Source organism: Passer domesticus, chromosome 4 (assembly GCF_036417665.1).
Source record: "Passer domesticus isolate bPasDom1 chromosome 4, bPasDom1.hap1, whole genome shotgun sequence".
NCBI classification, from domain to species: Eukaryota; Metazoa; Chordata; class Aves; order Passeriformes; family Passeridae; genus Passer; species Passer domesticus.
In genome coordinates, this window is record NC_087477.1 from 73,599,957 (window position 1) to 73,609,732 (window position 9,776).

The 9,776-nt window shown below is 39.5% G+C and overlaps 1 long non-coding RNA gene across 1 annotated transcript; it reads right to left on the reverse strand.

Moving 5' to 3' along the window:
• Window positions 1-322: 322 nt before the first annotated feature.
• LOC135299563 (uncharacterized) lies at window positions 323-4,691 on the reverse strand. Its single transcript, XR_010361527.1, has 3 exons — window positions 4,492-4,691; window positions 2,455-2,542; window positions 323-1,720 (listed from the first exon to the last, which is right to left on the reverse strand). It is a non-coding gene; the product is annotated as an uncharacterized LOC135299563 (long non-coding RNA).
• Between the last annotated feature and the right edge of the window lie 5,085 nt (window positions 4,692-9,776).

Consider the following 9,776-nt stretch of genomic DNA (forward strand, 5'->3'; position numbering starts at 1 on the left):
TCATGTTTTCCCGTTTGTCATGTCTTGCAAGAGGAAGAAAACATTTTCCCCCTGATTTAGCTGTGTGATTTATTACACTTTCAGCTCTTGTAGCAATTTTCTCGCTGCTCTTCTTAGAGATTCTGAGGCATTCTTTACTGATTCGGGGGAAGGAAATCTCCAGAATGACTTCTGCTGCCTGGAGTAAGACTGAACTGCTGATGAGAAGGGCAGTATTTCTGGGATCTCTAAATGCAAGTGCAGGTTTTGGTGCTGCAGTTATACCCAAGGCTGAGCCACAGCCACTTCATGACAGAGCCACATGCAAAGTGTGTTATGCACGTTTTGTCTTTTTTTTTTTTTTTTTTTTTTTTTTTTTTTTTTTTTTTTGGGATTTATTTGTGAAATTTTCTGCTTTCTGTAGATGATAGATCAAGGTATATCTTTCTACCATGCTAGGGAGATACACAGGTGCTGTTGGAAAGTTGATGCAAAATAATAGCTGTGTCAAAAGAAACAGCAGCACTATTTGCTTTCGTTTCTTGCAGCCACAGCTTCTAGAAACCCAAAACTGAGAGGATTTCTTGGTGGCACCTACCCACACAACCCTTGTTAGACCTGCCTGCCTCTTTCAAGCTCATGTATCTTCAGGCCTCAGAAAATATCTTCAGGAGAACTACAGAGTCCTGCCCAAATTGTTAGCTCCTAATGGATTCATTGGCTCAGAAGAAAGGAGAAACCTCCAACTTATTTACAAGAACTGCTTTTAGTGACCTAGTTAAACAAAAGTGAGCAATGCTCTGAGATGCTGCTCCTTTGCTGGAACCTTTGATGATCACATCATTTTATCCTATGTTTTACTTCAGTTTGGTACAAAGAGTTATTAAATTATCTAAGAACTATTCTCTGCAGTTTTTATAGATTTCCATGAGTCATTTTGATTTTGGGCTACCCAGTGATGATTCTTTACATTATGAGATCATAATTTCTGCAGGGTCTGTTGTGTATGTTTGCAATTTCTTAATATGCATTAAGATAGTGGGGTCCTTCTCATTTGGATAAATTAAAAAAAAATCAAAGGTTGTTTTACACCATCTCTACTGTACTGAGATGGCTGCTCCAGGAGTGGCTTGAAGCTAGGGACTGACTACAGTGCTGCCCCAAATCTTGCCTTTGTAAACCTGAACCTGGTTGCCTTTCAGATTCTGGCTGTAATAACAGTTAGTCAAGAATAAAACTGTTGTCACCTGAGAAACAACAGAAACTGAAAAGAAACAATCAAAGTCTGGAAAACATCCTGGAGTGGAGTTGGGATACAGCTGGGAGAGGTACGTGGGAGAGTAGGTGAATTAGTTTGATGATAAAAATTTAACACTGGAATTAAGGATGAAGGAGAATGGAGTTTTGAACTAGCTGGAAACTGCCTTGGTACATGAAGAAATATTTTAAAAATTGAGAGCAGACTGAGGTTTGTGTGCCTGTGACAGCTTGTGAATCTGACTGCACGCCTGCTTTTCCTACACAGTGTAGAAGAAGCCATGGTGTCTGCACGAGAGGTTATTCCAGGACAGCTCTTCGGAGACTCAGAAATACCTCCATGCATCTATTCTGTGCAGATCCAGCTTTGGAAATATTTCTTGCTTTAACCATAGTTTTCAGGATTCTTTTTTTCAGTAGAATGTGTTCTGCCTGCTTGTTCAGTGCTGGCGTTGTTGCTTGTTTCTTTGCCATATCGTGGTTCCTGCAGGAGGAAAAAGCTCCACAAAAGTTAGCAGCAACAAATAGCTCAGTAATGGAATGGCAAGTATGAAAGCCATTCCTTTTTTGGGCTGTCAAGCACAGAACATGGATCACACAGCTTAGCATTTGCTATTTTTTATAGCTATTTTGCAGTGTAGATCAGAGAATCACATGTTTGCCTGTTAAAAATTAATGCCTTAATTAGAAAAGCATGCCCCATTGCTATTTTGGGTTAAAATGCAAGGAAACCTGCAGTAAAGATTTGTCTGATTCCTCCTTTCTGGTGCTAGCAGCTAAATAAATGCAGTGTAGCCTGGCAATATTGAGGAGTTACTGGGAGAAGTGGAGGTGGTAAAAATGAATCTGTAAGGTACAGAGAAAATAACCCAGGCTGAACAAGATTTATTGGGTAGTAGTGGGAGGACAGGTGGTGGACACTGCCTTTGGTTGTTTTGGGGTTCTTTTTAAGGGGAACATAACATCAATCTGCAAATACACAAAATGCAAATTGAAAAATGCCTTTTACTAAATAAAATATAACTATTGACAGGGACTGCAAAACCAGGGAAAAGTACAAAGCCATAACTCTTCCTAAATAGCTTTCACTTTTTAAGATTTAGGGATATCTTGTCCTTGAATTTCAGGGTGATAATTCATTCCCTTCCCCAAATCCTTTTCTTCTGGGTTTGCATAACAGCTATAGTCCTTTTCTTCTTTACCACCTCAACCAGTTACCTTATACAGAAATAGCTGTTACAGTTCTGACCAGGCTGCCTTATAAATAGTCACTGCCTCTTCAGTATTAGGCTTTAAATCCTTTTTTCTGGGTGAAGAGAAAAAAAAAACATTAAAAGGAAATAATGTATTGCCAGTGTTCTTGAAATCTGAGCAGTCTATAAAACCTTATAAATTTCTTCTTGAGGAGGCTGTGTTTGGCCAGTTCAAGAGGTGGAGAAGCCCATTACCCTAAACACCAGCTGAAAGCAAGGCTCCCTAGAGCAGTCTGGCTTAGAAGAGGAGCTACAACAGCTACCCCCCATCTTTGCCTACAAGGATGTTTGCTCCAATCCTTGCCCAGAAATCATCCTTCTCCCCTTGTTTCTATTTTGAGCTGGTTTCTGTCTTTCACTGTACTGCATTAAAAAAGCCCAAACAAACAACCCTCAGCAATTGTTGGTATTTATAAACCTCCAAACCCATCAGTTAAAGTGGGAGCTCTGAGGAGCTGGTGACCTCTGCTAGGAAGGTGGGGCCAGAACAGTGGGAGGGGTTCAGGTTGGCAATTCTCTGGCCTGGGTGGGTGCTTTTGATTTTGGTTTAACTGAACCTGATGGGTTTGACTGAATCAGGTTAGGGAGCTGTCAGCTGAGCAGTTTGCAGTGAGTGATTTGAAAGTGTGCCACAGTTTCCCAGGGAGGTGGTGGTGGTGATGAGAATCTATTGCTGAGCCGGGGGATGTAACTTTTTCACACAGCTGAGCTCCAGCCAGGGCAGGGGGTAACCAGATCCTTCAGCAGAAATAAAACTTCACAGAAATCTCTCATTTATAGCTGGGAAGAAGTGAGGGTGAGAAAACACAGATTTGGTATTAAATGCTAAAATTTCAAGCATAGTGAAATTCGAAAATGAGTGGGGACTCAATAGCACAAAGATTTTTGTACTAATATGTCTCTGGGAATGACTGATTTTTTTTTTTTTTTTTTTTTTTTTTTTTTTTTTTATTTTTTTTTTTTTCTTATCAGCCTCTCTAAACAAGCCCTGGACAGGCTTCCAGCCAGAATCCTCTTCTCTCTGCTTTTGTCAGCCACCAGTGCTGGAGCCTGCTCAGCAGGGCATCACTTCCCCTTGTCAGGGGGTGTTTTGTTCCTCCCTTGGGAAGAGGCCATAGCGCAGCAAGGGTTAACTGCAGTCTCTCTCATCCACTCAGTGGGACTAAGAGCCATGCACACCATCAAAATTTAAGTCAGAAAGGAATCTGAATATAAAGGAGTGTGTTCATACAATTTTTTTCTTTTAAGAATTTCACCCATTTTCCTAGGGCTGATTTATTGCTTTTCAACTCATTGAACCATGATAAAACTTAAATTCAGCATGAATTTATGAGGATGGGAACATACTTGCTTCAGTTTTCCAGATTTTAAACATAATTACCTCCGTATTTTGAAATATAAAAAATTATATTATACTGTATTACATCTATGTATAATGTAACTATATAACAGAGTAAACATAGTCTACTTTTTAATTTAATACTTTTAAATGATTTATTAATTTTGTGTAGGAAAATGAATTCTCTATATATGTAAACTGAGATAATTGCTTCAAATCATTAAATTAGCTTTCAAGAAGTGTGCTTTTATTTATGCTTTTATCATAATTACATTGAAGTGTCAATGTGAGCTACTTTGAATTAAAAATTCTAGATCATTGTTCAAGTAATTTTAAGTAATTTTTTTTAGAGAAAGCTATAAGAGATTAGCTATGTTGCCTCAACATGCAGCAAAATATGAGAAGTAAATTTCAGATGTATTTATTAGATTATAAAAAAAAGTTGTTTTCCTATTTTGATTGCAAACATTCTTCATGTTACCTGGAAAAGCCACATGATAAAAATTGTACTAAATGGAAGATGCTATGCAATTAATGTTTGCAAAAATATTTCACGGTACTCTTGAACATCTCTGATACTTATATTGACAGTGTAAAACCCCCACTTAAATACATTTCCATTAAACACAGGTAGAGTCATAATTTGAGTCATCTGTACTTTACCAGTTGTAATTAATAAAGCTGGGAAAGTTCCTCTGCTTCTTGCCCATCCTTTGCTGCAGTGGGGGTCTCTGTTTTCTTTGTGGCAGAGCTAAGAGGTTGTGACTGCCAGGATAATGTACAGCTGAGCCATGTTTTTCAGATCCTGAAAAAGGCCAGGTTTGATGGCTGTATGAGCAGTCAGGGGAAACTGCTCTGCCTGGCACTGCCAGCAGCTCGTGTTGGCTTTACCAGCCTGGCCAATTATCTGCAATTAGGGCACACCTGCCCTGCTTCTGCCATCGGAGCCAGGGCCTGTCTGGGGCTGTCAGGAAATCTGGGCATCCCCAGCCTCACTGCCCACCCAGTGCAGGGCCCTTTGTTTGCACTGAATGTGTCAGCAGAGCTGAGGCAGGGATAAATTAGTGCTTCTGCCCTGACAAATTGCTAAAAGCATTTCATTCACACACATACAGTCACACGTGTGCTTTAGAGAACTGTACTGACAGTTTTGGGTTTAGCAGTTGGTGAATTAGGGGGCAGGAAATAAAAAGAGTCCCTAGCATGGTCTTTTTTGCAATAGTGTATTCTGGTGTAATAACTACTCTTGTAGTAGTTATTTTTAATTGTAAGGTATTTAAAGCGTGAGGTATTTTAGGACCACAAAATAATATTAGCTAAACCTTAGCAAGCTGAGCTTCTGATATGTTATCTTGCTTTTATTTTCCCCTGAACCTAATTCTGCAGTGTTATCTCAGCTGTCCAATACCTGAGTCAGGCTCCTCTTCTTTTTCTTTTTTTTTCAAGTGGTGCCTTTCTGATATTGTGACAAGTAATTTGTGGAAAATGTGAAACTGATAAAAGAAAAAGAAATTGTTTACCAGTAAGCCTGCTTCATCCTTGCTCTTTTACCAGAACAAACAAAATTGCTTTGTGAGCTTGAGCAAGAATATATGTTTTTCAGTTCCTGAAAAGTAGATATAAAACAAAGTAGGACTCATTGAAATAAACTCACATTGCTACGAGAGAAATTGGATATGTGCTATAATATCATATACCTCTTCATTAGCAGCAACTGTTAATTAATCCCTCAGAGCCAAGGAGTCTGATGAAGACCTTTGGATTTGGCATGCTGCTAATAAGAAAGGCACAACACATGTCTGTATTCCGTGGTTTGGTTCCAGATTTCCTGTCCTAGTCTGTTGCCTGGATAGCTTCCCAAATCTTCCTTTTCCAGCCAAATTTAGGAAAAAATAATTAACAAGCGTTTCACATAATCTAAATTTTCAAATGTTCGGATGTTTCCAATCCATCTGCTAGTCCAGGTCGTTTTACAGAAGTAGTGTGAACAGTTTAAGGAAAATTGTCCTTAACTTGTACCATCTGGAGGTGACTGTCTCGAGGCTGAGCCACGCAGATAGCTCATGTATTTTTTAGTCATGTATTTTTTTGGTCATGTATTTTTTGCTCACCTACTTCTGTTCAAAGACAGCCCAGCTAAAAAAGCCCTGAAATGGTTTGGATTAGCTGAGCTCCCTGTGCACAGGAGATGAATAGCAATTAAACGACCCTTAATAGATTTGGATTGCAATTAAAACCACACTTGACTGTGACTATGCGGCTGTGTCCTAAAAACTAACCAGCAAAGTTTAGCTTAAGTAGCTGAGCCCTCAGATGCTCTGGTGGTGATGTGGTTTTCTGGGTCTGGTAGGCAGTAGTGTTGCAGCTGGACATTGGAAAAGCTGTCATTTCCTGTCAAGCGGTGTCCCATCCACATCCATCCACCACTATTGGGTCCTCGCCTTTCTAAGGACATCTTGAACAAAAATTCTAATTTGTTACTGTCCTCTTGGGGCAATGGAAGTTCCAATCTATTGCTTAAGACTCCTGTCTTTACAGCATGACAAGCTTGTACAGAGCTGAAAGAAACACTGCCCCTAATGGTGCCCTGATGCTCATGTGCCATTGGAGGTGGTGCTTTTTTCCAGCCCCATTTCTTACCCCGTGACTTCCACCACAAACATCCTTTGTTTACCAGGCAAACAGTTCCTAGGCTTCCAAAGCCTGTTGACTTCTTGTTTTCATTTTTACCTGCTGCTTTGTCCTTCTGCACCTCTCTGGGGAGTGATGTGAGTTATCACAGCAAAGGTTGCCTTATTTTTGATTTTCTGTTGCATAAATGCCAGTGAGGAGAACCCTTGCTGGAGAGCCCTGTGCCTGTTGGGGAATTTAGCAGGGATCTGCATCAGGAGCCTGCTGTGAGCTGGAGTGGCTGGCCCAGGGCAGGACCTGGCAAAGGAACATTGCCAGCCTACTTTTAGGCTGACACATCTTTACCCAAGACAACACAGGATGATCATTTCTATGGCTTGGGGTTTGTTTTTGTTTTTGTGGGGTTTTTTTGGGGGGGGTGGTTTTTTTTTTTGTGTTGTTTTTGGGGGGTTTTTTTGGTTTTTCTTTCCTTTAGCTGATTTTTTCTAGAAATTTGATCCATTTAAAAGCAAAAGGAAAAAATAGACAAAAAGAATTCCTTTGAAGCTAACCAATGGTGTTCTAGTTCTAACAAAAAATGACTGCTTGGTGGACTGTTGAAAGGAAATAATTTATTCATTGAATTTAGTGCTTTCATGTTTCCTTGTTGCCAGCAAACAGATGATGACAATAAAATCCAGAAATGTGTATGCTGCTCATATGCAAATCAGTAGAAGATTATTTGTGTGGATAAACAAGAACTCAGATTAATCTGGCTCTGAACTTTATGGTGCAGGTCTGTACGTATGTTTTATAGCCTCAGTAATTGTGATTTGTACTACAGAGATACGTACCTCACATTATTTTTATGAAGGGATAAGTGTTAGTTTTAGGAGCAGGACCAATCAAGCTTAGCTAGTAGAAGAAACATGCTGAAAAACCAGCAATTGCTAAAAACCATGCACGTGCCAAAATTGCTTTTTGAACTATGTCTAAAATAATGTGCCTAATTTAAGTGATGTGGGGTATTAAATTCTTAACTTCTATCAAACTTACTTCAGCACCTGGTATAAATGCAGTGTTTAACACTGCTGTTAACAATCAGAAAAGTGTGGCATGGTTACTTAGTGGTGGCATGGTTGATGGGGCTTCTATTGCTGAGACTTTTTAAAGAACTGTTGGGATAAAAGCTGTGGGGAATGATTTAAATATGGATGGTCTTGCTTTAGCACAGAGGGTTGGACTTGGGAGGTCCCTGTTTTCTGGGGGTCCCTCTGCAGCCAGTAGATTTGTCTCCAGTGGCTCAAGTGATGGGCAGCCTGGAAGTGATGGTCCAAGCAAACCATGTTGAAATTATTAGAACCAAATGAGCCTGCAGGGTCTAGTTTGGCATAGGATCTGCAGGATGACTGCAGATTACTCAGCCAGAACAAAAGCTGGGCCCCACTCCAGGGAATTCAGTCTTATTCTCATGTCTTTTGCAAAGCTCTTGATGAACAATTCAACCCTTAAAAAAAAGAAGAAAGTCATCTTGACCAATAAAATAGGAATAGGATGCATTTTGCACATAAAGTAGTAACTGATTGTACATTACTCTTTGAAGGAAAATTGCTATCAAATAAATAACTACTGCTCTTTTAATAACTATTTTTCTTATGCTGCTGTTATGTACATTTAACACCAATCCATTATGCTATGAAATATGCATATGGAACTAAATATGTTGACCAGGATTTCTCAAAAGAGCAGTTTTCTACAAAGTGCTTCAAAAATTCATCCTGAAATCATTTTGCTGCTCCTGGCTTGGAAGAAGGGACAGACTTTTTATTTTATAGAAGATTAATGTGTAGTCGGAAGAGAGTGCTTATATTTGGATCATTCTTCACAAGCAAAAGGCTGAGTTTGTTTCACAGTGATTGCCTTTGTTTGATAAATAGTTTGTGGTTGAAATGGAATACATAAACATTTAGGAACATAAATAACTCAGTCATGGTAATGACTTGTAGACAGTGATATATCAATGCCATTATGGAAATTTGTGTTCAGCACCATAAACAAAAGCTAAACCATATAAAATGGGAGGATGCTTCTATATAAGGATTCTAGGAAGCAAAAGTTTTTTCTGTGTATGCTGCAGATTAGCCCAGATTTTCTAAAGTGAGGTGTAATGAACAAAACTTGTTCTGCAAATATGTGTAGTCAGTCAGTGCAGACCTGGTCTAAGGCTGCTCTGAGTATTGCTGCACGAGTACAGAACAGAGGTAAGTCTTTAATGTATAAACAATATCAGACTGGCAAAGAACTGCCCCAGGTAAATATGGCAATTGGTGGTTTCAGCTTAGTGGAAAGATGTCCCTTGAGCATCTTGTGCTTCAAGCTGACCTGGGCTGGTTTTGGAAACTATGGGCAAAACTAGCACAGAGGTGGACTCAGGTATCTGCCAAAGAATGGTGCTGCTCTCAGGCTGGGGAGGTGGGAAGGAGCTGGAACCCCTTTGAGAAGAATGTACAGCCAGCCAGAGGTGACAGTTTGGTGACCCTGCCTTTCCTTGATTTTGTTAGAAATTTTTGCACCGTTGTGTTTATTTGTTTATGTTGCGCATGGAAATCTATGTAATGTCCTTAAACATGTGTTACCATCTGGAAGCAGGGATGAGAGCCAAAAACCACAGCCAGCTCTCTTAAAAACTCCACCCAGGGCTTTTCAAATCACATCAAGACTTACTGATTTATAGGATTTGCAATTGCTGAATATTGTGAAGCACATGGAGCCTGAGAAATGATGAACTTTAGAGGAGATTTTTATAACTTCTCCAGGGACTCTGAAAATAAAATGGCCCCTCTATCCTGTTCAGCTGTGGCATGCACTGTGTTCAGACAAGTATTGCTGACTGAGTGTGACTTCCAAAGATTATTGTTATGCTTGTGATGTACTTTCACATTTCCAACAGCCACCGAGGAGTCTTTTTCTTGTCAGCAAAACTTCTCCACTTCTCAATCAAAAATTAACAGGGAACCTCGCTGACATAAATGTCCTCCTGAAGAAAGAGTTTCCCCCTTTCTGTCTGAGAGTACTCTTGTCAGAGTATATGAAGCACCTTAAGAAAACATCACAAATCTTCTACTAAAAAGGAAAGCTACAAGACATTAGGAAGAAAGAAACATTTATTTCAGCTTCTTTTAAAAATGATGTCTGCATTATTTACCAGGTAATGTATACATTGTTTGGAGCATGCAAGAGCCAAAGAAAAGATAAAGAATATATTTTAGAACAGTACATTACTCAAATAACACTGCCTGAAATGAATCACTATGGTGACTTTTGACATACCAGCGCTC